Raw genomic sequence first — 26,242 nt, forward strand, 5'->3', positions numbered from 1 at the left:
TGTGAGAATCAGCAGATAAAACAAAAGTTTTTCAAATGGCAGAATAACATCTGATACAATTCAGAAAGTTGTCCAAAAAGATTTTGCTTGTATTTTTTATTATTTTTGGCAGCAACATGTACCTTAGATAGCATACAATAATATAGCAAATGCTGCATGGACAAGGGGAATAAAACATAGCTAAATCTCAATTAGTCCAAGACCAGCATAAAATCATATTTGAAAATATGAAATTATAGATCCTTCTTTCCCTTTCTCTCTCTCTGATTGATTATGAGCCATAAAATTGCTCTGACCACATTTTCTCCATGATGCTCTTTGTCTAACCCAGTGGTGGGATTCAACCGGTTCTCTGCCCTAATGATTTCTTCCAACAACCAGTTCACCAAACTGCTCAGAAAGTTAACAACTGGTTCTCCCGAAGTGGTGCAAACTGGCTGAAATCCAACACTGGTCTAACCTGGTCCTTCAGGTCTTCCATTAGTAGTGAATGCTATGCTCCGCGCGAGTGATTGTGGGTTCACCTCGGTTCACCCACATAAACCTATCCTCCGCGAGCTGCGCTGGCTACCTGTTGATCTCCGGGTGCGCTTCAAGGTGCTACTTGTCACTCATAAAGCCCTTCATGGTAGTGGGTCTGCGTACTTGAGAGACCGCCTCCTGCCAATTACCTCCCTGCGACCAATTAGATCACATAGATTAGGCCTCCTCCAAGTTCCATCTGCCAGTCAGTGCCGACTGGCAACTACAAGGAGGAGAGCCTTCTCAGTAGTAGCTCCGACCCTTTGGAACGATCTCCCCGTGGAGATTCGTACCCTCACCACCGTCCAGGCCTTCCGCACAGCCCTCAAGACCTGGCTAGCCCGTCAGGCCTGGGGACAAAGATAATTGCCCCCACCCGAATGATGAATGAATGTTGCTTATTATTTACTTTTATGTATTGTGTGTTTATTGTTTGTATACCCCCTCCCCTCATTTTATGTAAGCCACCCTGAGTCCCCTCAGGGAAAAGGGCGGCCTATAAGTATTAATAAATACTCAAATACTCAATACTATGCACTCATTGTCACTGTAATGAGTCCATCAACCTTTGTTCTGGGAGATTAGCTTGAATAAATAAGGCATTACACTCCTTTACCAACATGAAGAGAGTCTGCTTCACTTGTTCTATCATGATATGGCTTCCTGACTGTATATAGGTTTTTGTGAGGACAATGAGATATTCCACTATTTCCATTTTTCTGAGGACATTCCACTGTTTGAAGTGGTCATCAAACTGATCAAGCACAGTGACAAAGAATGAATGAACTTTGTTTTTCTCAATAATCCAGTCATCATCAGCAATAATATCTTCTCTAAAGCCAGCTTCAACATTGGACTTCTCAAGATGGAAAGTTGGAGGGGGGCGAAAGAAAGGGTGTATGGAGGGTCGAAGAGGTACATTGGGTTTCTATTTTGGGGGGTATTATTGACAAGAGGAATGGCTGTGTTTATTGTTTAATGTTATATGGCCCCTGTACAGTATGTGTGACTGTACGAAAATGAAAATGGAAAATAAAACACATTTACATATAACATTGGACTTCTCTAAAGCCAGCCTCAACATCTGGCATTATTTTCATATGGGACTGTAATCTACATTGGATTACTTTAGGATATTCCATAAGTTCCTCTAACCTTCCAATTTGGAAATAACCAAGTGTTGATCTAACTTCATCTTCTAGTACTAGCACTAGAGCAGGGCTGTCAAACTCCCGGCCTGAGGGCTGAATATGTCACATGATGGCCACGTCCATGCCCGGTTTAGCAAAGGGGAAAAAAGTCCTGATACGTCACATGATGTTGCCATGATGATGTGAGTTTGACACTGGTTTAAGAAGTCATTTTTTAACATAAACTGGTTTACATCAAACATAACTAGATGTTTCACTGTCACTGTCATTAAGCATTATGTGTTCAGGTTACCATTAATATTGTTTCATTTGTAACAATCCTTATTTCCTTGAGTTCATAATTATCTATCAAATAACAATGAGTCTTTAAAGTATTATAGTATCACCTATCTCTAAGGAGGAAAAGCGAAGATTGGGACAAAGAATTCCCATTGGTTTATAATATACATTCATATTTTCAATTAACTATAATGTCACCAATCATCCAGAATTCCAATAATAGTTTCCCATTATTAATTATTAATCCTTATAGTGGTTAAGTATTTCAATTTATGTATCTATCAATTATCCCGGTATCTTGAATGTTGAACATCTCTACAGTACAGTATTTCAGTATACATGTTCCATCTTTGTTTGATCTCCTTTAAAACAGTTACTATCTGTCTATATGCATCCTTTAGCATATCAATTTGAGTTTGGAACATTCTGATTCATAGATCTGTGTATACACAAACTGTAAGATAACTAAAATATGAAATTTCTAGCAGATCTAGAGCTCTAAAATACTTATAGGACAAAAATTGAATGAGAACTACAAGTAGTACTAGCTCAATGACCAGTCACTTAGCAACTATTTGAAGGTACAACAGACCCTCCCCCTGAGACAATCCAATGTTAAAGTTCTGACAGCTACAATTCCCCCACCCATGTGATTCCATTTTGAGTGCTTGGCAACCAGTTCAGTTTTATGGCTGTTCACATTATCCTAGGGTCACCTGACTGTGATATTTTTTTTTTGCTGGTTTGTGGTGTTTACATCTGATTTCCAATAAACTTGGAAGTTAAGAATTACCTGTACCTAGTAATTAACGTCTCATATTGATTTTGAAGCCAACAGTTTTAAATTATTCTATGCTAATATACTTTAATAAGTCTGTTAAACAAGATGATTAGAAAAGGAAACATAATGTTTACCAATATAAATATGTAGGTTTTGTGAGATCTATTTCATCTTGAGCACTACCACTTGAAAATTTCCTTAACTCCTATGATCTCTTAACTCCTTTTTTCTGTTTTCCTCATTTTTGTAAGGTTCCAGAAGTAGAGTCCCAAAGAAAATGCTTAAATATATTACATAGAAACATATTTCATTAAAAAGATAAAATGCAAAGTATACTCCAGGAGTTTAATGAATCAAGTTTCATCAATTAATGAAATGTTGATAACTATTTCTCATATAATTTTCACACCTAATTCCTTGCCATCCTACTAGTGCCCAGATTCATATTTTTGAAAACTGAACTTTAATATCCCAATATACATAATGGGATTCCAATTTTGTTGATCTAGGGCAGCCTTTTCCAACCTTGACATTCTCCAAATTGTGAAATGCAACTCCCAATATTCCTCAGAAAGACTGTTCAGATTTGGGAAACCAGATCTAAGAGCTTTCTTCTCTTGCCTTTCATTCAGAGTAATTTTATCTCTCCAATTTTTATATTTAGCATGAATTCTTGCATGTGCCTGAAAAGCAGCTTTTGGGATCCCTATCCTAAAATTGGGAACTCATTTGGTGTACTGGTTTAAAACACCGGATTATAAACCAGGAGATGTGAATTCTACTGCCTTGGGCAAAAAGCCAGCTTGGCCATTTTGGGTAAGTGCCTCTCTCTTAGCTTTAGAAAGTGGAAAAACCACTCAGTGGCTAAGACGCTGAGCTTGTCGACCAGAAGGTTTGAATACCTAGTGCCATGTAACAGAGTGAGCTCCTGTTACTTGTCCCAGCTTCTGCCAACCTAGCAGTTCGAAAGCACATAAAAATGCAAGTAGAAAAATAGGGACCACTTTGATGGGAAGGTAACAGTGCACTGTGCATCTTTGGCATTTAGTCATGCTGGCCACATGACCACAGAGATGTTTTCAGCTTAGAAACAGAGATGAGCACCACCCCCTAGAGCCGGAAATGACTAGCACACATGTGTGTGGAGACCTTCACTTAATCCAGTTACTTACCTCATGTCAAGACAAGAGATCAAAGTGTTAAATGTAGTTGCCTGTTCAAACCTATAATAGCAACTATATTGTATTTAAAAAGAACAATCCATCCACTGGAAAATATTACAGGATTTTCAGGTATATTACTATCTAGTTTACTATGATGCTTGACTGCATACTTATTAGTAAAACAATCATTTAAAGTTTGGTAAGCATACTTTTTTTTCTTGCCCCAGGAGAGGATTCCATGCTGCCTTTGGAAAAGCCTCAACTCATGTCTCTCCCTCCTGCATTTTTCATGGCAAAGGGAGCATAGCCATGATGTTGACCTCAATGTGAAATGAATATAGAGGTAGCCCTTCAGTTATTCTGTTTTTAGACTGTTCAAGGCTTTAAATAATATTAGGCAACCTGTGAAGATGTAAGAAAACTGGTGTAATGTATTCCATATGGTGTACATCTGCTAATAATTGGGCTGCTACTTTTTGAACCAATAGAGTTTTGAGATACTCTTTAAAGGAAGTCCTTTGTAGACCATGCCATAATAATCTTTTCTATATGTAATTCAGCCAGATTAAGTCATGAATAATCATTGGGAGCAGGGGGCAGGGGGAGGGTTTATCATTCTTTTGTGAGATTGCTACTCATGTATTCTTGGATTAACAGAAAGGCCAAATCAATTTTACTTTCAAATCTCCTGGATCAAATTAGTTGGCACATCTGCATATTGTTCCCAGCAACATTTTAATGACACACCCTACCTTGCTTAATTACCCTCTTCTGTCCAATAGACAAAATAACTAAAACTATATTCATCAACCAAATATCTATATTTTTCCCAGCATTTTTTTAATAACATATTGACTAGAATGAATGTTAAGAATGTTGAGAAAGACTCTTATAAGGCTACCTAGGCCAAAATTCATGGAGTGGAAAGCAATTCCACAGCATTAATCAAGATAAGAAAGAACCTGTCAAATCAGGCCAAGCTGTCATGAAGTGACACTATTAGCACAAATAGTGAATTTGGAAAGTTCACAAGCTAAGACAGTAAGACACCTCTATCACTGTTTTTTTCCAGGAATTATTACTTAAGGTATTCTATATATGAGTCATTAATATTATTAGCCATTGATCAAAGATATAGGTTTTCTAAAAAATGTATGTAAAAGCATATTTATCTCAATATGAATATATTATTTGAAAAAAAAATAAACAAGGTCTATTGCATGAGTTCAACATACAAAGCAAATCAAAACTTTGATGTTTGGAGAAAAATAATTTAATTTAATAATTTTCCCTGAAATGAAATACTGATACAACTTTAAAACTGGGCAGAAGTGGAATTTCTTCCATAAAGTTTTTGATTCCCCACAAAGTTTTTTGTAGAAATTTTCACCTCATGTTTCTGCTATTGATATAATCTAATCAATCATCACCCTCCAGGCCACTTTTAAAATCATCCAAAATATGCTTATATTATCTGATTTTTCATAACAGGAAAATGCAGTGATCAGATTCCTACATATTCTTTGTTCTTTCTAAGATTGCAAAATGGCTTTATTTAATAATTTGTTAAATTAATGTGCTGCTCAACTCAGTACTGATTTATCATAGTACCAGTCCTGTTTTCACAACTTTTCCTAATCCTTCCCACCATAGAATGTTTTTTTCTTTAAAAAAAACAGCAGCAGGATGGTGGGTTGAAATATTTTTGAGCTATCCTACATGTCTATATTATTCCTTTCCTGCTAGTCACATCCAGTTGAGATCCCACATACATAAAGATGAAGTTTTGATTTTTTGTGCCAACTTCCATTACTTTATATTTTTTGAAATTGGCAAAGACTTAAGGCGAAGACATCAATTATTCAATGATGAATACTACTGAAAAATCCAAATGTCCATTGTGAATACCCTGTGTTTATTCATCATTCTGCTGTCTATCATATAACTTTAAAGGAATAATCTGGCCATCCAAGTCACAATTCCTAAAGCAATCAGACTGAAGGATTTCAGTCTGATCAGCTTAGAAAGAATGACGTAGATTTACCTGAGATCTATACTGAACATATTTGCTGCTGTGAAAATAATTTATGAATCATATCATATTTGATAAAAATGCAGAGAAATGCATTTCACAGAATTTGGTACATAATCCTACCATTATCTGCTTTAGAATAGCTAAAAATTCTGATTTAAGCAAAATAAACGCAGTGCAAATGCTATACTTGACATTTATTTAAGCAAAGGAAATTCCCAATCCCAAGTAATTATTGATAATATGCTTTTAGGAAGGAAGGAGAGAGGGAGGGAGGGAGAAAGAGAAAAGTGAGAATTGAATTTATATGGTGTGTTTTAAAATGCATGATTTCTTGCATGCTGTAGGCATCATTTCTAAACAGATAGTCTTAAAAGTAAGCTGAATTGGTATCTGCTGATAGAAATGGGCTGTACAATAGAACCAGTAATGTTTCAAAGGAATGTTTGTTTCAGCAAAGATTTAAATAAAAGCATACTCAATGTTCAATGTTCAATGTTTATTACACTTGTATGCTGCCCTATTCCCGAGGGACTCAAAAACTGTTTTGACAAACACTTGCAGTTCCTTACTACCAAAGCAAAAATGATGCCTTCTTCTGTGTTACTGACCCAAATTGCTTTGCCAAGGTCAATTGGGCATATCTTCACTTTCAGTGAAGAGAATCATGTTGCCTCCAGATGTCAGCCTGCTTTTGCAAAGCAAATCCAAATTTCTTTACACAAGCAGAGTTATTAGATAATAGATATCAGTTTTGTGTCTGAACACCTAAAAATTTGTCATTTCTAGACAAACAGAAATTGAAACCAATTGTAGTTTCTAAATGAGGACTACCTATATTATTATTGTAGTTAATCTCATTTGATTCACAGTCCTGGGATTATTATTATTATTATTATTATTATTATTATTATTATTATACATTTTTATTATATAACTGAATGTGCATAACATCTTTAATACTCCTGCCCTTATTTTTCTTACAACAACCACCCTGTTGGTTAACTGCTCTTATTCATCTTAAATTGGTGCATCAATTACATCTGCTCTTAAAGATGTCAGTTCAATTTCCCTCAGTTTCCCCAACTGTCAAAAATGTAAATACATTTTCATTAAAATTAACAATTGTTTTGTTGGCACATTTTTAATAATTTTTTAAAGCAATTTTTTTTAATATAATGCATTTTGGTCTATATAACTCAACAATTAACATGTAAGCATATATTTCTCTTATACAGATATAACAAATGGAGTGTGGATTTAGTTCCATAAAAATACAGATGCTTCTTCTAATTTAGCTTGACTTCTGGTAACATTATATACCAGAAGGTGGTGATGGTAGTGTGAGACAATAATAGAGAAATGACTTGCCATTGCTGCCTTTGCGGATTTTATCCAACTTCTCACTCTAATCTAAGTTCATGGAAGTCTCTGATTGACCTCTGTCCATGTGCTAAGATTTAATTGGTGGAATATTGTGAATCAAATACAACTGAAGGAAGGGAATGGAGGGAATTGCATTTAGAAAGACCTAGAAGACTATGAACTAACTGGACTATTATGTTGCTTAAGGTAAACCTTCAGAACAAAACAAAGACACATTTATCAACAAAATAAAGAATCTGAAGAATGTAATTCAAGAAATGTGAATGTGCTTGAATTAAAAATTAAGAATGCAACGGTGCATTTATTTATTTGTAGGTAAATTCCACCCAAGTAAAACAGGATTCACTTCTAAGAAATCATGTACAGGATTGCAGTGCACAATTACCTTAATTTAACTCACATTGGAACTAATGTAAATTAGGTTACTTCATTGCTCACTAGGATGCTATTCATAAGTTCTTTTCACACTAAAATAGCTCTTAACTATCCCAGATTCTTGGGAAGGGTATGATAATCAGAAGCATCAGATTGAATCAGAACTATTTGGTAGACTGTATGTTAATAGCAACAATAATCATATTAATGTTTTAATTATGATAGTAATCTCATTTCCCTCAGGGAATTTGTGAAAGAGGATAGGAATCAACAGCCTCTGATGTAATACATTTTAGGTCTATCCTGATTAACTTTACTGTCTTTGTACCTGCATCACAAATGAAATTCCAGCTTTTCTAAAAAGAGGAATCAGATTTTTAATATTTTGTTTCTTGACTTTTTCTAATATTGATCAAGGAGACTGAATTTGTGACCTTTCAGATAATATGAATGTCACTCCAACATAACTTATTATTGCTATAACTTCTAAGCCTGTTGTAGGTTAATAATATCTACAGGATCTGAGCGCCTTAAATGTGGTTTGATTCCGTGGAATGTAGATAGGATTGGCAGGATTTTTCAGTTTATTCAATCATCATCATTATAGTTAAATATTACGGTGCATGTCATTCTATCTAGCAATATGCAATGGTGGAACTATAGGAAGGGAGGGAAGGAATATTTATTTATTAACTTGATATTTAGAGCACAACATTAACATCCTTAGGTGATAAAAATGTATAAAACACCTTAAAATAGTAACATCTCACTTTCAGTAAATCAAATCAAACCTTTATTATGGTCAAAAACCAGCATAAGAAGGATGGGGACAAATATGAAATACAGTAAAATAAAATTATATATAAAAATTGTGAGGTGGGAGAGAGAGCCACAAAATGGACAACTGGCATGTAAAAGACATTTCGGCACATGGAAGGGAAGATGGCATGGGAAATGTTTCAGAATGGGTTCTTCTTAATTTTCTAGTGAGTAAAGGAAAACAAGGGAGAAACACTTCTACTCTTGCAGGATTTCATGCTGGTCCTAGACATGCTTCTTTTTTCAGCTACCTCGCAGGGTTAACACTCATCAGTTCCATGTGTTTGTAAAAAAATCAAAGATAAAATTGAGTTTTGAGGGACCACATTACTCAGCTTCTGAATGAGACTATTTGAAAGTTTCATGATAGGAACAGAGCAATGCTCTCAAAAATTTCCAGGTGGTCCATAAAGATCTTGAAATTTAAGAAAACTCAAACAATAATAACTTTCTATCTCCTTCCAAGGATCGTCCATCAGAATGACCAAGGAGCCTCAACCTCACAACCTACCCTAAAACTCATTTGAAATCAATGTAAAACATTTGTCTAGATTACCTTGTCCAATCATGGAAGAAACTGACCACAGTTGCCCCATGTCTGAAAGATCAAAAAAGGACTTCTTAAAAAGTGATCAAAGGTGCCTTCTTTAAACAAGGAAGTAATTTTCCCTGCTCTCAGAGTGGCATTAAAAATACTCAACATGGGATGTAAGTTTGCTGAATAATGGTGAAAAAGATTGTACTTTCTTTTCTTTTCAGACCTGCATCATTTATTGTTGTTATTGTACAAGAAACATCACTCATAACCTGAATTACAAAACCTTAAATTCATTCAGCTCTTAAGGCTATTAAGACATATTGATTCTAGGTAGGACTTTTCTAGAAAGTCAGAAAACCATGTTTGTGTGGAGTTATCTATTCTGGAAAATGTATACTATATTGAGAAATAAAAGAACATTTATTTGCAGCTATACACATTTTCAAACCCTGAGGATGGGAGATAACTATTAGCTAGGTAATTAATTGCTACGTCCTGCCAAAATCAAAGATGACACATAGCCATAGTGAAATTAGTTTCAGAATATACCATACATATTGATTCAAGACAGGGCTGGGTTCCAGCAGGCACTACTGCTGGTTCACTCATGTGTGTGTTGCATGTGCACGCTTAATGTGTGCTATGTACACATGTGCAGTACAATTAAAATTGTTCTGTGTATGTGCAGAACTGAAAAATAAGGTGGTGGCGCCTATGGTGCCACCCGTGAACTGGTTGGAGCATGGCAGGTCCAGGTCGCTGCCGGTTCCAGCAACCCAAGCCACCAACTACTACCTGTTCAGTCAAACCAGTCTGAGCCGGTAGGAACCCACCATTGATTCAAGGACGAGGTATATGGGCTGTATTGGGTTTTTTTAATTGCTAAGCTCATTAAAACTAACAAGCAGAACTGCTCTTAAAATTTACAACTATTTAAAATTTAAACAAATAGTGAATTGAATAGTGAATGTTGTATTATAGTGCAAATATTAGACTTCCCACATAATTTTTATAGTTTACATTTTAATATCAATCAACTAGATTGTATTTCCTGAATGAACATGAGAATTGGAGCACAATTATTGAATCCTTTGGTTTTTTCTATATTTCAAATTTTGCAATATAGTTCTCCAATCAAAGATTGCATACATAATGCACACATTAGGAGACTCCCCCACACACAAAGGCCTAAGTGGAAACTATAGAAACACAGAATGAAGCCTTCTCAATGGCTCTTTCTGGCCTTCCAGATCTCCCTGACATTCAACAATAATTGTGATGGAATGTAGTCTGGAATCCCAGGTCGGAGGAGAACCCTCCAAGAGGGTAAAGAGACAGTGGAGCTTTGGGAATGTCCTGGTAGTCAGGAAGGGGCAAGGTGGACTCTCCCTATCAGTTTCCAAGAGTATCGCTAATAGTTATTCAGATAGTTGTTTTGGCTGGGCAAGGTTAATGTCAGGCTCAAAGAACCATGGAAATTACTTCTGAAGTAGTTCCTTATTGTTATTTGCCTACAGACAAAATCATAACAAGCACTAACCAAAGCACTCAAATTTTCTCCTTATAAAAGACAAACATATCTTTGAAAGTTAAATATGGTTACTTTTGTTTAGAAGTCTTCAACTATAGCAAGTACACTGAAATGAGTAATAAAAAAAATATTTCACGCCACATCTATCCAGAGTATTATCATGGGACCACATCACAGGGCGTTTAGCTTATGCAGTTGACAATAAATATTACATGACGCATGAGATGGTGAAAGGAACACCATTTAAATAGTGAGAAAAGTGAATGGGCCATTATCAGCTGTGAATTAGTCATAGAGAAAAGGGAATGTATCCACACAAGGGAGATGATAATTGATGAAAATATTTTACAAAATAAAAAAAAGCATTGAAAGCAATGGGATAAGAATCAGTTCACATGGCCTTATCATCTCTGTTTTGCATGCATGGAGCATTTTGCTGAAATGCCAGCGGCTTTCTCTCAAAATGTGGTTAATTAGGCTATTCATATTTAAAGATTTAGAATTAAGCCTGCGTGACTATCACTAGTCATAAATAGATTTTGATATCTGTGCTTATGCTTCTCTACAGAGAATTGTACAAACAAGTTTAACATAGATAGTTTTTGACACCAGCTTTGTGTGAATAGTTTCAGTTTATTACATATTCCATGCAAAAGCAAAAATAACAGAACCTCATAACTTAATGTTATCCATAGGAGATTATACTGGCAGCTACAAATATTTTTTCTGAAGGAAGTAATTTCTTAATATTAGGTAGCCAAGTCTACTGTTGCTCAAAATGAATGCTAGTGTCAGCCTAAATAGCACAAATTGAAATTTTAGTTTCAACTTAAAAAAGGTGGGAATGGTACAGTATTGTTTTAAGAATTGCATTATAAATAAGCTTATTTATCTGCTCCCACTTTGTTAACAGAACATATGATTAGAGGGCCCATAGATAGAGTACTATCTTATACAGAGCCATAAAATCTTGTCAGTTCAAGTAGCTTTTGTTTTTGTTTTCCTGCTGTGTAACATTTTATGAGTTTAATTGTAGTTTTCTTGGTTTTATGTGAAATGATTTGAAATTTGTTTTCAATTATTACAAACTGCTTTGAGGAGGCAATCCAGATCAAAAGGTGTAACTGTACTATTCTGTAAAAATAAGTGTTAAAAAGAAGCTTGGAGTTATATATGCTTATCCTTCACTCACAGTAAATATTTAAATAAAAGGCAGCAGTGTACTGGTAATATGTCCTTACTTTTTTGATGGCTGAATGACTGCAAATACAAACATCTACCAGTTGTATTATAATAATGTCTTCAGGAGATTGTAAGTAGAATAAGTAGAAACTGCAGCAGAATGTTACACCACATTCCCAACCTAATGTCTTCCACATTTGTAGGGGTGTCAAACATGTGACGTCACAGCATCGTCACATGACATATCAGGATTTCCCCTTCGCTAACCGGGTGGAGCCGGGGCCAACATGTGACACATCTGGCCCGCGGGCCACAAGTTTGACACCCCTGGTGTATAGTGTCTATAATTTATTTATTTATTTATTGTGTGTCTTCTAGTCAGTGGTGACTCCTGGAAACTGTTGTGATTAGTCCCTGCAATTTTCTTGGTAAGATTTCAGAAGTGACTAGTTGTTGCATTCTTCCCAAGGCTGAAAGTGACTGGCCCAACTGGCTTTGTGTCTAAAGTGGACTAGAAGTCATGCTCTTTCAGTTTCTAGACTGCTGCCTTTAACCCCTACACCAGATCTCAAGACAAATAAAGTTTACGTTTGCCGGTAATTATTGGTATTATGTGAGAAATGCTAACTATCACTATTACCATATTTGAGACTAGAATATATAACTTTACTTTTTAACTGCTTCAGATGAAGTTAGTAAAATTATTTGGGGTAAATTAGCTTGGCGTAGTGGCAATATTACAGTTTTAAAATGCAAGAAAATAGTATCATAGTTGCAGATCTCAATTATTTATAATAGTCCTTATGAAAATAATGTTAGTTCTGAGCTATTTTTTTAAACTGGGTATTATGCCCTGTTTAATTGATATTAGACACTTCTGCATTCAGGGCTCTGTAATACTTTAGCACAATGTTATTTCACAAAGATTAATGGTTCATATTTTAAAGATGTTTTTCTATGTTATACAATAATTCTTAATTGTTGTTCAGCCAAAACAAACTTACATTTTCTTCCAAACAAGAAAGAACAACACCCCCAAAATGTTCTATCAGGTACTGCAATTCACTTAGTTTGCTTCATGCTTTGTGAAGTAGCTGTTATCTGGATGAAACATGATAAATTTTCAAGGCTGTTCATTTTTGACCATTAATTTCTATCTAGTAATGTGATAATTCATAAATTAAATCTACTACACTGCAAGCATAATAATTACAATATTTACTAATATGCTCCAAGCACTGTTGCCAAACATGTGTCAGCTGGCGAGACTTGGGAGGTGACCTTTATTGCCATGGCACCTGCCCCTCACAAACATAAATCCCTCTGAGATAGGTTAGTTCGGACCCCCCCTACCCCCCCCCCGGCCTTTGTAAAGCACTAAAACTTGTTTTGTGACCAAGTCTAGTGCTAACGAAGTACAAAACTGCTCGTCTTGGTTTTGTTGGTAGTTATTTATGGTTCTTGGCTGCTATGTGTTTTTATTATATTATCTATTTTATTTGTTTTCATGTTATTTTATCATACGCTGTCTACGTTCATGTATATGAGTTGAGAAGTATATAATCAAATCAAAATAATGGATGAATTAATGAATACAATTCCTAGTATCTGAAAAAAGAATTCTGACCGTAATTCATTTATAGAAAATTGCTTCAATTGTGACTACATAAGATATCGTATCTCTTATTGTGAACCCTAGCCTCTACCCTGGAAATCTTGTTGCATATATGATAATCAAATCCTCTGCAATATATTATTATTGTCATCAGTCTTAAAACTAGAAAATGATATAGTTAAATACATAAAAGAAAAAATAGATAGTCTACCACAAGTGAAGCATATTACAGCAGGAGAATATTTGCAGTAGATAATTAGGTAATTATTATTATTATAGGATTTGCTAATCATTCTCATTACATTTAAGCATATGAAGAAACTTACAAGTCAGGCAACTAATCTGTTTAACTCTGTTTTGCCTATTTTGCTTGGAAAAACTTTCCAAATAAATCATTTACCAGGATATTATGCTATATATAGTTTACAAGGTGTCCCAATAATTGAAGTTCAATGTTCTGCAATCTTCTCTACCAAGATAAACTGAGCTTCAGGATTAATATTTAAACATCACAAGAGTCAGTGTACTACATATACATTTGAATTGGTGTGATGTAGGAAACTATATTTGATTTAAAAGTTTGTAGAGATTTTTTTTAAAAAAGAATTTGTGCAAGCATGCTTGATGTAAAACTGGGCATTTTTGGCCTATTGCCTCCCAAGTATCAAACTGACCAGTACTACTGAGACACTGCACATCTATAATTAAAACTGATAATCTAATCTACTATTTCTCATTCTTAATATACAGCAGACATGAAAGTGCTGGTAATCCAAAGCATGAACAAGAAGCCATTACCTATGACCCGTTTGTGAAGTTATGGAGTATGGACTGTTATGACTTGAAAGTAAAGAGGAATAAATGGCAAAAGTATGAATTATAAAAGGAAAATAGTACATTGTGTGGTCGTGCAACTAAGAGAAAGAGGAATAATGTAATAAATATTGATGACCTAGCATAACCTTGTGAGCTACAACAGATAAACTCATGTGGGGAATGGATTGGAATGTGGAACAGACCAGTTTTTTTAAATCAGGTAGTTCTTGGGAAAAAGGGAAGGGAAGGGAGGAGACTGTAGGGGTGGGAAGAGTACCAGATAGGAAAAAAAAGTAGTAAAAGACAAATCTCTCAGTGGAATTGATTAATGTTTTAGTTCTTCAAAACTCAGGCATTCTTCATCCATGCACCTGCATAGAAGGATGCAGATCAGGATAACCACAACAAAGTGACAGTTGTGACAGTACTTGCAATGACTCAGTAATGAAAATACAGTAATTGTATTCTGCAACAATTCCTAACAATGCAACTAGCTCTCCAGTTTATGAAATACACACTTTTTCAAATTTGTTAACTGAGTTACTTAAGTGGAATTAACTGCACTTAACTGATCTACTTAACTGGAGAACACATGAATGAAACCTAAAGCCATCAATGTAGGAAAGAAAGAAAGAAAGAAGAAAGAAAGAAAGAAAGAAAGAAAAGAAAGAAAGAAGAAAGAAAGAAAGAAAGAAATGCAATCTTTCCTTCAATGAGATCTGAGTGAAAAGATTAAATGAAATTCAGTCCTAACATTACCAAAAAAATGTACTTGTCTACCTCCTTCATACTCCCCTCACCATAAACACAGCATTCACAATCCTCTTCATTGTGTTATCATGTAAAATAAGGATAGTGTTTTTGTCTCTAAATATTGATAATGGGAATGACCAACAATGTGTTGCAACTTGTATTTCATTTTCTCAACTCTTATTTCACTTGTATTGAAAGCAAGCATATGAGCAAACATAGTTTTATCTATTCAAAAATCTTTGATTAAAATAAACAAAGATGAAAAATATATTATATTATATATATATTACATATTATAAATATCATAACATATAAATATCATAACATATAAACATCATACCATACCATGCCATACCAAACCATATCATACCATACCATAAGATGAAAAATATAATGAGATCCATAACGATAAACAAAATAACAAACAGCTGCAATACTGTTTATAATACTCAAAAAGCAAACAAAAAATGCATTTCGTGCAGTAGGAAAATCTTATCGCAGTAATTCATCACTCATTATACAAGAAAACTTGCTAATTTCCTTCAGGTGGTCCAAAACTGTCAGAGTCTAATTTTTGAATCAGTTTTCCAGATAATCACTATCACTTTGTGAAAACAAATAAGCTTTAAAAAAATAATAGCTCCAAATTGTAACCTGTCATAGAAGCAAAAACAAAATAAATGACACATTGCTAGATTGCAAGTTATAGTCATGTTTATGCATTTCAATGTTAAAGAAAATTTTTGGTGAGAAAGAAGGACATATTCATTTTTAAGTTGTCACGTTTAAACAAGATAGAGGAAAATCCCCCACAGCACAGCCAAATAAATCACTATATCTGCTGGTGGGTGAATTCCTGCATCTTTGCCTGAACGTGTTCAGTTGGAAGTCAGTGCATTCTCTGATAACTAACTACCAGCAAAACTATAGTTGGACAGCAGAAAGAAAATCCCCAATTCTGTGCTTAATGCTATTGACTTCAGTGGCATCTACTGCTAGCACATTATTATTTGCTTTTGACAAATTATTATTATGCAAAGAAAGTCTTTTAGAAGCAAAAAGGAGTTGTACTAAAATTTGAAACAAAAACAAAAACCATGAAAGTAAAGTTAGTGAGTTACGTAAGGCAGACATTTTTAGGACGAGGGGAGCAAGAACTGTAATAACTTGAGATTACAAGAGATGAACATTGAATCTTCACTGACAAATCACGAAAGACTAATCACTAGATGGATACCAGGTCACTTAAAAGTTTTGCAAGAACTCAAATACATGATTGACAATCTTACAACAAAAAATGTGCAATATTCACAAATCATCCTCAGTACTAAGAGAATACATCTGTTTTCTTTACTATTGTTTATGTATTTTTTTATTTTCAGTATAAATGGCCTGCTTCAGCCCTGATGGGTTGTGGATTCTGTGAGTGAGATGGAAAGTCATTACCATAAGCTAAAACATCCATCCTTTCCAAAATAAGAACACATGCCCAAGGCTCCTAAGAACTACTAAGGTCTGAAAGAGTGTTGTAGAAAAATTGTTCTTATCTTTCTTATTATAAACAAGTAGGTTTGGGCTGCCAGAATCTACAGTTGAGTGTATTTGAAAGGCTGAAGGACATGACAAAGGAGATTTGTTGGTGGTTATTTGAACGCCACAAGGCAGGGTATGTCTGACAGACCTACATCTCTGGACTGGATAGGTAAATTTTTTTCTTGACAAGATATTGCCTGATATTTCTCAGAACTGTGCTTCACAGGGCTTTAAAGGCAATAAGCCAAAACTTTTCAGCAGGCCTGGAGGCACAGTGATAAGAAATGCAGTGTCTCAAGGATTAGGATTAGTCTACATTGGTCAGATACTCTCATTAAACTGACTGCCACATTCTGTATGAGCTACAGCTTTGAGTTCATTTCCAACTCAGCCTTCAACACATCATACAGTAATTCAATCTAGTTGTGATGAAAGTGTGAAATTTCATTGTTAAGAAATTCTGGTCCAAATAGCACCAACTAAACCTGCATAAACCCTCCCTACCTTTGCTTCCTTCTGCTGCTGGCAGGAGCAAAGAGATCAGGTGTTCTGAAACTCACAAGCCACTTTCTTCAGCAAGATAGTGACTCTTACCATAGGAATTACAGAAGCTAGGATTTAATCTTAGTTATTTCATCCCAATGAGAACTACAGAGCCTGTCAAAATATTAAGGAATAATTTCTGTCATTTGTTTGATTGTTTACTTACTTTTTTGATTTATATCCCATATTTATAATCAAATAAGTTCTACCAGTAAATATCTTTACTATTTGTACAGCATTACTGGCCTAAATTATTTACCCCATTTTGGCGGAAATATTAATTATGAAAAGCAATTATGCAACATACACATAATTGTCTATGTTTTAACAACCTTCAACAATAGCATATAGCAATGCTTGATCACAGGAGAGATTATTCAATTTGGCTTCCAAACAATTACTTCCTAAATATATGAACTCAATTTTAATAGAACACGATGGTTTACATATGTTGAAGACAAAATTCTGTCTTAATTGCATTACACAAACTTTGAATAAATTATCAGTAATGAAACACATTTAAGGCAAGGTAAATTATTCTGGAATACATCATAATCATATTTTACCTTTCAAGGTACCCACTGACATTTTAAAATGTTTATTTTTAAGTACATTGAACTTTACTAAGCAATTGTGTAGATAATTTGCTGTTTTAAAATAAACTCCTTTAAGTTAATATTAATACAACTATGGTTTGGAAAATTGAATACCACATAAAGCAAGTCAGTAAACAGAATGTGGGGTGTGATTGTCCACTGTTCTAGCAATTTAATCCGAATATATTCTTATAATGCATTTTATCCTTTCCAGGTTTCGTTGGATAATCTGGAAAGAGTAATCATGTGGAATTTGATATGGCCACTTGCCAAAGGGCCCCTCTTCCTATAAATTTCAGTAATACCATAAAGTCAGAATTTTTGGACAGAGAAGAAAGAATGTGTCCTGGGATGCAAATATTTCTTTCTTCATAAAGAAGTTTGTTAAAACGAACACTGACACATACAGATGGAAAAACAGAGAGCAATCCAAGGATATAGTTTTGCTAGATTTTCAAAATATTGTTTGCTACCAACATTTATACATTATTTAAAATAGTTTACAGTTTTATTGCCTACGTTTATCTTAATTTGGTAAGATTTTAATGTAAACCATTTAAATTAAGATTAAAAGATGTCAGACGGCCTCCTTCAATCTGTTGACCTCCATATATGTTGAACTAACCTCCAAGAAGCCTGGACTTTTCACAAGTGTTGTTATGAAGTCCTTTGGGATGAAAGTGCTTTTAAATAATTTTATATTTTAACTACATTTTGACCTCCATTTTGAAATCCGTATCATAATAAATCTCACAAAAGTACATTCAAGGAATATCACAGACATAATTTTATATCTCAGTAAGAGAGTTTAAGAAACATATAGACCAACATTTGGCCATGATGGATGTCAAAGCCCAACACAGATTGGAGAAGACTATAGATATAGTGAATGAATTCACAGAAGAGTAACAAAAACTGACAGTAGTCATAAAATAAGTTCTATAGACAACAGGAGGGGACTCCACAAGTTTAGAATAGATTAAAGCAAGGCATGAAATGAGTTTTCTCCCCAAAGAAAAATAAAGACTTCTCTGCCAATCAATCAAATCCACTTAAATTATGAGAAGACAGATTTAAATTAAACTTTCAAAGAAATGTCCTAATAACACATGCAGTTCACAATAGAGCTGGGTAGTCAGACGCGCAACAGTACCTTTTATCTGTAGATCTATTTAAACAGGAGCTGGATGATACTTTTCAGGAATGGAAACTGAACTAAGTGGACTTTCAACTCCCTGAATAAATTTAAAATGCAGACATCTTTTCAGTAATACTGATGTAGCCTTACTGATTCCAGTTGAGTTTCATCTAGTTTAAAAACATAAAAGTCATACAGTACACTCTATATAAAAATAATGCAAAGTGCTCTACAATTTAAGGTACTCATGAGAGGCTTAATCTCTTGCATTAGACATTAAGGTTTGTGAGTCCTGATATGTATGTATGTATGTATGTATGTATGTATGTATGTATGTATATATGTATATGTTTATGTATCTGTGTGTATGTATGTGTATGCATATGCATGTGTGTGTGTATGTGCTTGTGTGTGTGCATGTATGTATGTGTGTGTGTGTATGTATGTATGTATGGTTAGGGTTAACCATGCACATATTTTTTTCTAGTGTTATCATGAAACACAAAACAAAATTGACATGAAGAAGAATTCAAACTTGAAAAGAACAATTCAGTTATTTTTTTGGAGAACCTTGGAGTCAAATGTAGAGTTTATGTTCATAAATCAAATCAAATAAAAGAATTAGATAGCCATATTTGTCATTTGAGAAGTTGCAATGTAAGAAGACAGGGCCGCATCCTCTTAACTTCAATATGAATTTTCCCGGGATTGTAGCCAGTGGAACATTAGCTATGGAAAGACACAGCTTCTTTACAAAAGTATAAACAGGCATCCCTCAGAAACCTCTTGTGTTTGAGCTTTGGATCCTTACTGTAAATCATCCTAGACATAAGTATTATTTGCTAGAAAGTGCAGAGGGGCAATATCTTCTGTTAAAGTATTGTGTAAACATCTAGACATCAGCTGATAGCTCTGAATGCTTCAGAATTCCATTTAGTACCAGTAATATAGAATTGAATACATCTGTTATAAAATAATATGTTTAAAGAGATACCATACCTTGTTGTTAAATACACTAAATTAAATGTTGGAGAGTACAGAGAGACATGGAATAAAGAGCATCTAATGCCTAATGTCAGTGGAAACCTTTTTAGCAGTCATATCACATTTTCATAGAGTTAAAATCTATACTTCACCCAATTTTTAGGACTGTGGTGCTCAAAATGCAACTGCATAAGTTCTTGATTTTAATGTGACAACCTTTTGGGAAAAATGTTATTTCACATATTAATTTTGTCCCTGTTTTTTTTAAATGTGTGCAATATTTTGAACTATAGTGTATATTATTAGCTGGTAAGAAACAGAAAGTTAGTGAAAAGGGAAGGTATTTGCTTTTACAATCTACCCAAAAATGTACAAGGTTTGATTGATATTCAATCTTTGTAAGACTTACAAGAAGCTGATGAATCTTGATTTGAGGACTATTGAGAAATTGGCCCACACTACTGTCATTTATATAAGGGAAGAGTTTTTTAAGTACACTTGGTAAATATAGTTTTGTGATTTTTTTCTTCTATATTTTTCTTTTTCATCTTTTTGCATAGAGAATGTTTAAAAACATAAAAAGACCCAACATCAGTAAAGAAAGGAAATACCAGAAGTTCTCTCGTAATTAAATTGCTACTTGCCTTTAATTGTTTTGTAATTTTCTTATGAAAAAAAATGTTAATTCCACAACCAAAATATATTTTAGACAACAAAAGCTAATTATTTGCTTAAAGTGTATGCCTAATGCTATTTTAAAGAAGCAATCCAAACTCACCATAAAAAAGCCATGCTAAATTCAGTGGCTTGTCTCAATAAACATATCGACAACTATGTGCAAATTCTCTCCTACATATCTTGCTCTATAACTTTACTCTTACATATGCTATAAAAGTAAAACATTTCTCAAACTAATGTTTAGATAGTTCACATTGCATTTCAGTTAGAAAGAAATATATATTTAGCTTTCACTTGTTAATGTTGTTTAATTCAACTAAAATAATTCCAGATTGTTTATGCCTTTATTCATTTACAGACACAAAAGTTGTAAATTGTATCTTTGTCTAATGCATCTCTGTTCACAATAAAGCATAATACACAAGTTGTAAATTATATATCTGTATAATGCAACTCTGCTCACAATTAAGCATAATGCACAGTCTCTATCCTATGTTTCATTCTCCGGAGAAAAGGAAATTAATCTTCTATGTGGTTAATACTAAAATATACCAAGTACAGCTGCAAATCATTTCAGTGAGAAATGAATTAGCTATATTTATACAAATTCATCATATTTTTAAAATCAGAAAAAAACTATAGTAATAAAATGAAACATGTATAAGTAAGGGAATATATTCAGAAAGTTGTACACTTAAAAAAAATCAACTGAATTTTCTGATTTGGGGCAATAAGAATGATGCATTCAAAGTGGTCAATCTATAAAATACTAAAGCTCTTATGTCTGTAACCTTTAACTGGCTATATCATAAGGCAGTACTTTTTAAACTATGGCTAACTTCACATAATGTCTCCAACATCTGGACTCGTGACTCCTGAGGGATTAAATTTGGCAAATTGGTGATCATTTCAATGCTGTAGCACTGCCACTCAGGGGTTCTGTACACCGGTTCCACCTTAGCATTCCAGAGGCTAGGTAGACCAGTCCTGTTGGCTACTGGCGAACAGTCAACTATGGTGAAGCAAACAGGAACTTGGAACTTACTCCCATTCCCACTGGTCATTCTGTTTCTGTTTAGATAAAGAAATATCTATGAAACAATGATCCTGCAAATCACAGATTGTCTAGTAACTCCTTAATATTATGACATTTCAAATATATGAAAATGATATAATTTAATTATATCTTACAGTTTTATGTTGATATAGATATATAAGAAATATAACTATATACTCCCGTTCGTCTAATTCTGAATGTAAGGAAATATAATAAGAAAAATGAATTTTTCCAAGATAAATTGTAGGAGATAAAATGCCAGGAATAACTAATTCTGCAACTTGATACCATTCATTAATCCCTGTAGGAAGATTCTGCTAAATTACTGGATTTGAATACAAAACAAATGTGATGCATTGATCATTGTATACAGTTTTTGAATGGCAAACTGCACCACAAACTTCAAAACATAGACACATATCAAAGCATATCTGCTTCCTTGTCCATGTATCAGGTTGGGAAGTACACACTGGATATCTTTGCATTAAAGCAAGAAGTACTTTCCCCATCCTTATTTAAAAGGACCTTTAAAGATAAGAAACACAGCCATAGTACATACTGATCATGCCATACTGAATATAATACACTGACAGCATGAGTTAAGAAGGAGGGATGTCAGATTTTAGAATCTTAACAATCAGGTTTAACAATTCTTTTGGAAGTGACAGACTAAAGCATTCCGCAACAATCTTAGATAGAGAGGAAATTATTCTGCCTTTGGTTCCAACTGAATGCCACATATGCCACTGTCAGAGGGCCAAAAAGACACCTGGTTATACAGGCAAAAAATGCCAGAAAGATAATATCAGACAGATGAACTAGTGGTACATCCAACTCAATAGTCACTACATTGAAACTGACTGAAATGGCAGACTTTCTTTTACAACCCCCCACTTTTCTCCCAATTAGTTCTGAAAGAACATTTATACATTGTAAAAGCTATAATTTAAACAAATTAGAGTATTTTTCTTAGCTTAATATTAAGTATCACAGAACAATTTGGTTATTTGCTATTAACAAATAGCTCGCTTATGTTCTAAGAACAGCAGTTTTTAGCAGATGTAACTCTCTATTCTGAACCAACAAATATTTCTTTCCTTGGCAGATAAAATCTAATTGGATCAACAGAGTTTATCAATCTCTAGTTTACTAATATTGCTAAAATTCATGCTATTTGGCTATTTCTTGTTTCCATTGACCATCATGTACAATCTTATATGTTGTCTATTTCTAATTAAGTTTTACTTGTTCAGGAAATTAAAACTAAAATACAGATAAATTTAGCCAGCAAGCAACATTAATGGACAGCCATATGGTGTTTGGGGGAGGGGATTCTCATTTTCTTTTAATTTCCTGAACTCCATTGCATATCTACTTCGTTAGTCTCCCAGCACAAAGCATGGGTATTCTCCCTGCTTCTACCAGTGAATTAATTCTAGAACACAAATTTCAATTTTTAATGCATAATAAAAATAAAATATTTTTCTCTAGAAAATGAGATATTCACATGAAAAGAGTCTTTCCCCTGATACTTTGTTTTATTATTACAGTTACTCCTTCACTATGAAGAATCACAAGGGTTCCTGGTAGAAGATATGATTAAAAATTAGATCTTATATATAATCTGAGCCACATCTCAATACATAAACCAAAAACATATCTACAGAGGTAATCTAGTTTTGGCTTGTTTCAATTTTTTAGCAGCATGATTCCATGTACACTTTGGCAGACATAAAATACATTAAGTTTAATGTAATTTAGAATTTGATTGATTTGTTCAATATCTGCTTTAAATGGAAGTTGTTAAGTATGAATTGTTTCACAAATACTCATCAGTTTACTACAGCGGGTATATACCGGGTTAGGTGGAGATTTCCAGTAGAGGTCACCATTGCTTTAACAACAAAGTAGACAAGGACATTACATTTATGTTTTTTTTTTAAAAAAGAAAACATGGTATGGGAAGGTTATATTTCCCAAGATTGGGCTAACATTATATGATCAAGGCTGTTTTTCATTCTTTCTCTACATGTAAGCTTTTGATTGCTAAACAAAAATGTTTAGTGATTACAATATGGCCACAAGGCAACAAAATTAAATGATTTAGTTGTAACAAATGCACCTCTTTTCTAGGACTTGGAAAATTGTATATTAGACTCAGAAGACAATCTTTAAATATACTTAATTTCAAGTGAAATCTAAACAATAGTACTAATATGTATTCAGATCCACATATGAGTTTAATTTCGGTTATAATGTAATCATGCATTTTCTATTCATACAGAAGCTATACTGTCTAAGAGATTAAAGCAAATAAAATGAATGGCTTTTTTTTCAAGTTAGAGTTGCTACTTGTAGTCGTATAATAACTTGGTGAAAGCACAACATAGTAGAAGCACCAACATTTGTGCTGTCCCTTTAGGGCAAGTTCTCTGCATTTCTCAGGTTTTGAAGAATTATTATAGTCCTTTGAAAAGGACTGTAATGCTCAACAATGTTTCCAGATGTTCCCCAGATCTTTTAGCAATGATTTAAACATCTAACATTAAGACCAGATCCAAATAACTTGCCTTTTGCTCATTATCATCCCTCTGTCATGAGAATGAGATAAGACTTGTCAGCTCTTTTTCAAGAAGGGTTCTATGGACCATAATGACATGATTCTCATTTTCATTTAAACCATATACGAAAGCTTCATAAAGCCATAGACGTTTATTATAATGTATATTAGTGTTATATTAGGTTATGCCTACACTGGAAACACTGTAATAACATAGCAACTTTAAGTTATCCACAAAAGAAAAGCAATCTTAGTGCATTTTAACAACCAGGAGTTCAAGTGTAGTTATGTTCTCAGTTGGACTAAGATGTTAGACTACATGATTAGCTTAACTAATATAGTTTTCAACTTTCCAAGCAGTGACTTTGGAAAAACCAGGCTGGTAAGCAAGCATACAACTATTATCTTTGCAAATTTCAGACTGGGCAAGGAAACAGGATGTCCACTTGAAACATTTTTTTAAAAGAAAATCCAAAAATCCATAGGGAATAATAGGAAATGAGAATAACTACTGACATGGCCAAGATTTAGTCAATATAAACCACAAAATGAGTTACAGTAAAACATAAAGCAGAGTGGATCTTTAAATGCCATGGAATTGTTGGTTTTAAAATGATAGCAAAATATGTAATCTTCTTGTCTTATTCATAATATTACATGTATGTGTGCTTTATATTAATTTGTTCACTAATTGACTAAAATACTGATATTACACAGTGATAACGATCAACAGTAGGAAATAGCTGTAAGGTTTATGATCAACATTCCCCTCCCGGGTAATTATTTAGGAAACTTCTAAGCCACTTTCAGCATCAAAATGAAAGGGCACCAGAAACAGTACTGTTTCATTTCTACACCATCCTGTAGCCTTTCCATCTTCTGGCATAATTTCAGTGGATCCCTGTTATTGTCAATAGCCATGCTCAGGTCCCAGTGATCTCCTACAGACCTTCATATGGTGGCTCTCCTCTTTTCCAGTGGATGTTCTTGTCCTTCATTTTATGCATCCTTTGGGAGGGGAGGAAAAAACCCATAAACTTCCGACAGGCTACAGAAACAGAGAAACTTCTCTCAACGGATCGCACCTCTTTCCTCCCTGTCTGGCGTTTCTCTTCTAAAAATACAGCTTGATCACCAAACAAGAAACAGCGAGCAGCGTCCTCACTTTCCATCCCTTCGCTTGGCAGACAGCGGAGAGTTTGGGGGTGGGGTGGGGGGCGTAAGGGGGAGAACCTGACTTCGGAAATGCAACCCGACTAGTGTCTGTCTGGTGATTAAAAAGTAGAAAGGACTGGGGGGGGGAGCGCGGGGGAGGAGAGCTTGGTCCCATTGAAAACAAAGTAAAGCCTCTAAAGGGACAAGAGCTGCTTATCCGAGTCTACGTCCAGATGTCTTCCTGGAGATGGATTCCTGCCGGCAGAGTCAGCAGACACCAGATCTTCCAGCAAAGTGTTGGGTATAACCAGCGGCAGCAGCCAACGGAACTGGCTGCTTGAAGAAGTGGCAGGTTCAGAGTTGGCTAGTGGCCCACTAAGGTTTTTTCCCCCCAGCCCCTGGAGCCTAGGAAAGAAATCCCGGAGTCCGCTGCTCCCGCCAGGACGGCAGACTTTCTCCCTCGCCACACTTACCTCAGCGCTGGCCGCGGGCAGGTGGAGAGAGACCCCCTAGGGGCTGCTGCTGCTGCTGGACGCGCCCTTGCCCAGCCCGCCGGGGATCCGAACGCGCCTTGCTCCGTGCCCGCTTTCCCGACGCGCCCCAGCCATTCACTTTCACACGACCGTCGCAGCCTCATTCGGAACTCGCTCCGCTCTGCCTGGGTCCTAGCGCCATAAAACGCGCGTCCGGGGAGCTGCGCGGACTCGGCCGGGCGCCAAACGGAAAGGCCCCGTCGGGGAGCTGGTCTGACTCCTGAGGAAAAAGCTTCCTCCCGCTGCTCGGCGGGGCTCCTTTTGCTTCGCTTCTGAGGCACGCGCTCAAATCCCGTCTCCTAAGGAGGATTGGTGGAAATGTGAGCCACGGCTCCGGAGCTTTCCAATTTCTGAGCGCGGGAGGAGGCTGGACCCCAGGAGAACCCCCCGCCCCCTGCCATCCCCAGCCGGCCAGCGGGCGGGTCTTTGGCATTGGCCTGATGTGAAGAGCAGTTCAAGCCTGCACCGGAGGAGAGTCCGAAGTTTGACTCCCCTCGGTCACGTCCGATTCAAGGGACCGCT

The 26,242-nt window shown here is 35.2% G+C and overlaps 1 protein-coding gene across 1 annotated transcript in view; it reads right to left on the minus strand.

Annotated features, from left to right (window-relative positions):
• Positions 1 to 26,041, minus strand: part of NGF (nerve growth factor) — a 52,649-nt gene extending 26,608 nt beyond the window's left edge. The window contains exon 1 of the mRNA XM_032217217.1: positions 25,661 to 26,041. The gene's annotated coding sequence lies outside the window, so the exon portion shown is untranslated. The remainder of the gene's footprint in view (positions 1 to 25,660) is intronic.
• Positions 26,042 to 26,242: the final 201 nt, after the last annotated feature.

The sequence above is a fragment of the Thamnophis elegans genome, chromosome 5 (assembly GCF_009769535.1).
Source record: "Thamnophis elegans isolate rThaEle1 chromosome 5, rThaEle1.pri, whole genome shotgun sequence".
Classification (NCBI taxonomy): Eukaryota; Metazoa; Chordata; class Lepidosauria; order Squamata; family Colubridae; genus Thamnophis; species Thamnophis elegans.